The sequence below is a fragment of the Xiphias gladius genome, chromosome 22, assembly GCF_016859285.1.
Source record: "Xiphias gladius isolate SHS-SW01 ecotype Sanya breed wild chromosome 22, ASM1685928v1, whole genome shotgun sequence".
NCBI lineage: Eukaryota > Metazoa > Chordata > Actinopteri > Istiophoriformes > Xiphiidae > Xiphias > Xiphias gladius.
In genome coordinates, this window is record NC_053421.1 from 19,001,100 (window position 1) to 19,007,310 (window position 6,211).

Genomic DNA, 6,211 nt, shown 5'->3' on the forward strand with positions numbered 1-6,211 from the left:
ACTTTATGTCAATTTATTTGTACAGCCCTCAAACACATTAACAGTCTCCACAGGTTTCACCCTAGCCACGTTACAAAATGCTGAGTGAAGGCGATAAATGGCGAGTCACCTCTGCCATAAACAGGGATTTGATCATTTATTTGTTATTTAAACACCAAGCTCTTGTTTGATCTGTTTCCTTTGACTTATTGTTTTTTTTTTCTTTTCTTTGCACTACCCAGACTATATCCTAAAGCACGCTGCTTATATGTGACCCTTTCTCTCACCTTCTATCTGTACGCCTTCTCAAGCTTCAGCCTTGTAGAGTCATTGCTGTTTTCATGTGTTGGTGGATATAAATACCTATATACAAGAAACCTGAGCAGACAGGTTAAATGTACATGTTGAGAGGAAGTCATGTCACTATATCCTGTTCATCTGTTTAAATACTACCCCAGAATGATGGTCATTCCTCCTAGGAGCATCTTGAGATGTCCGGTGGTGTTTCACCGCCACTGACTCATTTTTTATTCTCTTGTCCAATCACACCTGTTCTATGGACACGGATGGTTCACAGCATCAGGTTGTTTTTTTTGTTTTTTGTTCCAGCGGATGATTTGAAGCACCTGTATGGGTTTTTAAATGTCATTTTCGGCAAAGTTGATTATGAATTATAAGATGGAAGAATGACCGATACATGAGCAACTGAGTTTAGAGCAGCTGCGGTGTGTGCGTATGTGTCAAAGCAGCCTGAGTGACAAAGTGAGGAGGAACAGTGAGAGAGTGTCAGGTCCTCTTCTCCTTTGAGAAGATGGACGATTGCCCAAAGCAAAATCTCTAATCCCCAGCCCTCCTGCAGCCTCTCGGGGGCCCACAGCTGAGATATAAATAAGAAATCTCAATTAATCACACTATTTACAGGCTTAATATCTCTCTGTGCAGTCCCATGTCTCTCAGGTGTGAAAGCTGTGATAGTGTGTGTGTGTGTGTGTGTGTGTGTGTGTGTGTGTGTGTGTGTATGCGTGTGTGTGTGTGTGTGTGTGTGTGTGTGTGTGTGTGTGTGTGTGTGTGTGTGTGTGTGTGTGTGTGTGTGTGTGTGTGTGTGTGTGTGTGTGTGTGTGTGTGTGTGTGTGTGTGTGTGTGTGTGTGTGTGTGTGTGTGTGTGTGTGTGTGTGTGTGTGTGTGTGTGTGTGTGTGTGTGTGTGTGTGTGTGTGTGTGTGTGTGTGTGTGTGTGTGTGTGTGTGTGTGTGTGTGGGTCTGTGTGTGTGTGTGTGTGTGTGTGTGTGTGTGTGTGTGTGTGTGTGTGTGTGTGTGTGTGTGTGTGTGTGTGTGTGTGTGTGTGTGTGTGTGTGTGTGTGTGTGTGTGTGTGCGTGTGTATGTGTGTGTGTGTGTGTGTGTGTGTGTGTGTGTGTGTGTGTGTGTGTGTGTGTGTGTGTGTGTGTGTGTGTGTGTGTGTGTGTGTGTGTGTGTGTGTGTGTGTGTGTGTGTGTGTGTGTGTGTGTGTGTGTGTGTGTGTGTGTGTGTGTGTGTGTGTGTGTGTGTGTGTGTGTGTGTGTGTGTGTGTGTGTGTGTGTGTGTGTGTGTGTGTGTGTGTGTGTGTGTGTGTGTGTGTGTGTGTGTGTGTGTGTGTGTGTGTGTGTGTGTGTGTGTGTGTGTGTGTGTGTGTGTGTGTGTGTGTGTGTGTGTGTGTGTGTGTGTGTGTGTGTGTGTGTGTGTGTGTGTGTGTGTGTGTGTGTGTGTGTGTGTGTGTGTGTGTGTGTGTGTGTGTGTGTGTGTGTGTGTGTGTGTGTGTGTGTGTGTGTGTGTGTGTGTGTGTGTGTGTGTGTGTGTGTGTGTGTGTGTGTGTGTGTGTGTGTGTGTGTGTGTGTGTGTGTGTGTGTGTGTGTGTGTGTGTGTGTGTGTGTGTGTGTGTGTGTGTGTGTGTGTGTGTGTGTGTGTGTGTGTGTGTGTGTGTGTGTGTGTGTGTGTGTGTGTGTGTGTGTGTGTGTGTGTGTGTGTGTGTGTGTGTGTGTGTGTGTGTGTGTGTGTGTGTGTGTGTGTGTGTGTGTGTGTGTGTGTGTGTGTGTGTGTGTGTGTGTGTGTGTGTGTGTGTGTGTGTGTGTGTGTGTGTGTGTGTGTGTGTGTGTGTGTGTGTGTGTGTGTGTGTGTGTGTGTGTGTGTGTGTGTGTGTGTGTGTGTGTGTGTGTGTGTGTGTGTGTGTGTGTGTGTGTGTGTGTGTGTGTGTGTGTGTGTGTGTGTGTGTGTGTGTGTGTGTGTGTGTGTGTGTGTGTGTGTGTGTGTGTGTGTGTGTGTGTGTGTGTGTGTGTGTGTGTGTGTGTGTGTGTGTGTGTGTGTGTGTGTGTGTGTGTGTGTGTGTGTGTGTGTGTGTGTGTGTGTGTGTGTGTGTGTGTGTGTGTGTGTGTGTGTGTGTGTGTGTGTGTGTGTGTGTGTGTGTGTGTGTGTGTGTGTGTGTGTGTGTGTGTGTGTGTGTGTGTGTGTGTGTGTGTGTGTGTGTGTGTGTGTGTGTGTGTGTGTGTGTGTGTGTGTGTGTGTGTGTGTGTGTGTGTGTGTGTGTGTGTGTGTGTGTGTGTGTGTGTGTGTGTGTGTGTGTGTGTGTGTGTGTGTGTGTGCGTGTGTATTAAATAATTTAAAGCATTGAATAAATTGTTAAAATAAATAAGAAATTGGACGAGATAGGATAAGAAACACAGGTGATGCTTTATTTAACGGGTCCGTAAATTGTTAATAATTTTCTAGATAGTTTCCTGGAAAGAGCTATGCAATTTGCTTGTGAAAGACAAGCTCCATTTAAATGATTTTTATTCATTTATCACTGAAAACTTAACTCTACATGTTGAATTGTTTTATTGCCTTTAGACACATTTTACATTTTTGCAAGTTCACCTCACCTGGTGAGGTTACACTAGCAATTAATTGTATTTAATTTAGTAGAGGTATACCATTTGAACACTGTCTCTAGTTTCCCTATTTTATTAAATGTTACCTAATGCACACCTGGTAGACAGGTAAAACATTTCAATCGAGAACTTAATGTTGAAGTGTTGAATTTATAATAAAGTTAGTGTTTACAGTGTCTAAGAATTCAAAACTGTCTTTCCCTTTTATTAACACCTCCATTCGGTGGCCACTTTATTAGATACACTTGTACAATCTAAAGCAATACAACAGCCCTGCCATAACATTACGAAGTTCATAATTTTCAGTATTCGTTGACGTTGCCGGAAATACCTCTCAAATGAATGTGGTCCAGCACAACATCACCATTTACGATGATATGGATGCAAAAAAATTAGACTTGAATTCACGCATTTCCAACAATGTCACAGGAAAAACTGGACATCATGAGCTAAAAAAAGATAGATGTTATGGCAGGGCTCTTGTATAGGATTACATTGTACAGGTGTACCTAATAAAGTGGCCATTATGTGTATTTGCACAATTCTTTGAAGTAAAAGTCTTAGAAATGATTATGTAATTATCCAGAAATTATGGACCCGTAGAATAAAACATTATCAGCGAACACTTTAGTAACAAGGGTTATACAGTGTGTAACTCAGACGTCTTTTCAGCCAATGTTAGCCCAGTTTTAACCCAGACACCTGGACATCTCTTGATGTGGAGATTACCAAATTAGTGCTTACTGGGTTTGTAAAGTTGTGTTAATTACTTCCAAGTCACAGAGCTGTTGTTGACCCTTGACCTTAACAAAGAGGAAGCTCCCTCTGTGGACTCGTGTCACGCTGACAGACACACTCCAGCGGGGTGGCGAGAAGGGATAGCTGCTTGTGTATACACTCTACAGGCACACGGTGTGTTTGCGCTTGCTTTGATACACCTGGTTGTGTGTTACAAGTTATGTGATGGATGTGGTTAAAAATGCGGTTGTGTGAGGAGGCGAGTCTCCATCTGTGAGAATGTCAACAGCAGTGAAATAGATCTCACAAGTCTCAAATGTTACAGGCTACTAAAAGGGATAATGTTCACCTGTCAAATGTCTCGCAGACTGGAATCACTGGGATGTAGACGATTAAGCCATTAAATTTCATATGATATCGCTGTCACTTGATTTGTCTTTTCAATTACAGAGGTGGCTATAATGTAATAGTTAAATGACTAGCTGTTAATATCAGTAGCTACAGGATGAAACACCATGTTACGGTGGCAGTAGTGTCAATAACTTGTCATTGTTTTAGTGTAAACGTTAAAGCCCACCATCTGTCTGTCCAACTGGCCTCCTGGGAGAGATGGGCAAAAAGAGAGACAAACAGCATGAGAGAGGGAGAGGTGCGGAGAAGTGTGTCAGTGAACATTGGGTCACACTGCTGCTAAATTTATCCACGAGTAAGGTTTCACCTCGGGGGTGGGGGTTGGATAGATGGGGACAAGGGGTGGTGAGAGGGAAAGTTTCAGGGGGAAGAGTGAGGGAGAAACGTGAAAGGCCGCGTACGAGAGTTCAGGTACCCTAGATGAGACGGCTCGGAAAAGCAACTGCAAGAAAATCTGTCTGACATTGAAGGACAGAAAAATCTGATATCAGATGTGTAATAGTGCATTATAGAGCCGTAATATAGGTGGAAAAACAAAACAAAAAAAACATAAAATAAACTGAATACAAATCGGGGCCTTATGTCCTAAACACATCTTAAAGCTAAGATGTTCTTAATTCATAATGTGTTTTTGGGAAATGGAGCCCAGATCACAAGAGACTGCAGTAAGTTTGCCTATAGTTGCTAAAAACGATCCCTGAATATGATACTTAGACTAGTATTTGGCCAATAAATTAAACCTTAAATTAGAGAAAAAGGAAAAAGGGCTTGAGTTGAGTTAATAAAAATGTATTTAATGTTTTATCTAAAAATTACTGAAAAATGTATTTGTGCTGCACTAAAACCTAAAAGTATTCAACAAAATACTAACCATTATCATAACTGTGATTTACACAAAATAAGACAACGTTAGAATAGAATAATAATAATGTAAGAATTAAAAACAAATAATATTGGGGTGCCTTGGTGGGCTATTGGTTTAAGATATCAACGATGTAACCAACGTCCTTGGTTTGAGTGTGATTGAAGACCTTTGTTGCAGGTTGTTCCACATCTTTCTTTTACCCCTAATTTCCCCTCTAATAAAAAAAATAAAATTAACAAAAAAACGTTAAAAAAAAAAAAGGATAACATTGAATATTAAAATGTACGAAGGAAAACAGGCAGAAAGAAGGTCCTTCACTACAGTATATTTAGGTAGGTTACGAGAGGGATAAATGTTATAAAACTGGGTTAAATTAAGTCAGGTCTTGAACATTCCTCAGGCTTTCAGCAGGGCGTTCCATGTACTCGCTGCAAAGACAATGAAGGCTGCTTCCATCCATCAATTTTTTGCTGGGCTGAAGTGTATCCCAGTAAGCATCGGGTAAAAGGCAGGGAAATTCCCAGTACAAATACCAGTTTATTGCAGGGTAAAACACAATCAAACTTGTTTACACTGAATATGTCTGCATAGTGCTGAAATTGAATTAAATGAAATAGTGTTCTTTTCAAGCTGACAGCAGCGCTCGGCATTCAGGGCCAGTGTTAGTTTATAGTGACAAAGCATCCAACACCGCCTCAGTGTTTTATCAAACAAGCAGCTATCTGGTGGGAGTGAAAACCAGCAGCACTCCGGTCCCCAAAGACCCAGAATCCACGTGAGAACCACTGGGTCAAAACAGAACAGCAGATAGTGACCCACTTTAAGTCCCACAGTTGGAGAATGGCTAGACTAAATAAAGGTAAAGAATAGAGCCAGAAGTAATTTAATGTCAGGCCGATATTACCTGCTGATACTGGCTTATCCAAAATAAATTGGTCTTTAAGTTGGAAGATATGCAACATCCAAAATTTTCATAGGCTGCATGTTTATGTATTTTGGCCATCACTTAAAGTTTGATGTTTAAAGTTTACTATCATCTGATATTTACTGGTACTGTCACCTTCACCAGTAAACGAGGTATTTATTGTAAAATATCAGGCCTCAGTTCCTATTTTTGTCACAATTTTAACTTAATCTTTAATAACCACATTTGAGGAATCACTGCCAAAAAAAAGTGTTTGTGTACAAAAACAAATGTTAGCTACTGTCCTAGAGCTCAGTCAGGCTTTAGTAAAGCATGTCATCTATGCTGAAGGCATTTAAAGTAGAGTACAGTATTATCCACCCTATCCCACACAATGTTAATATGGTTATGGTCT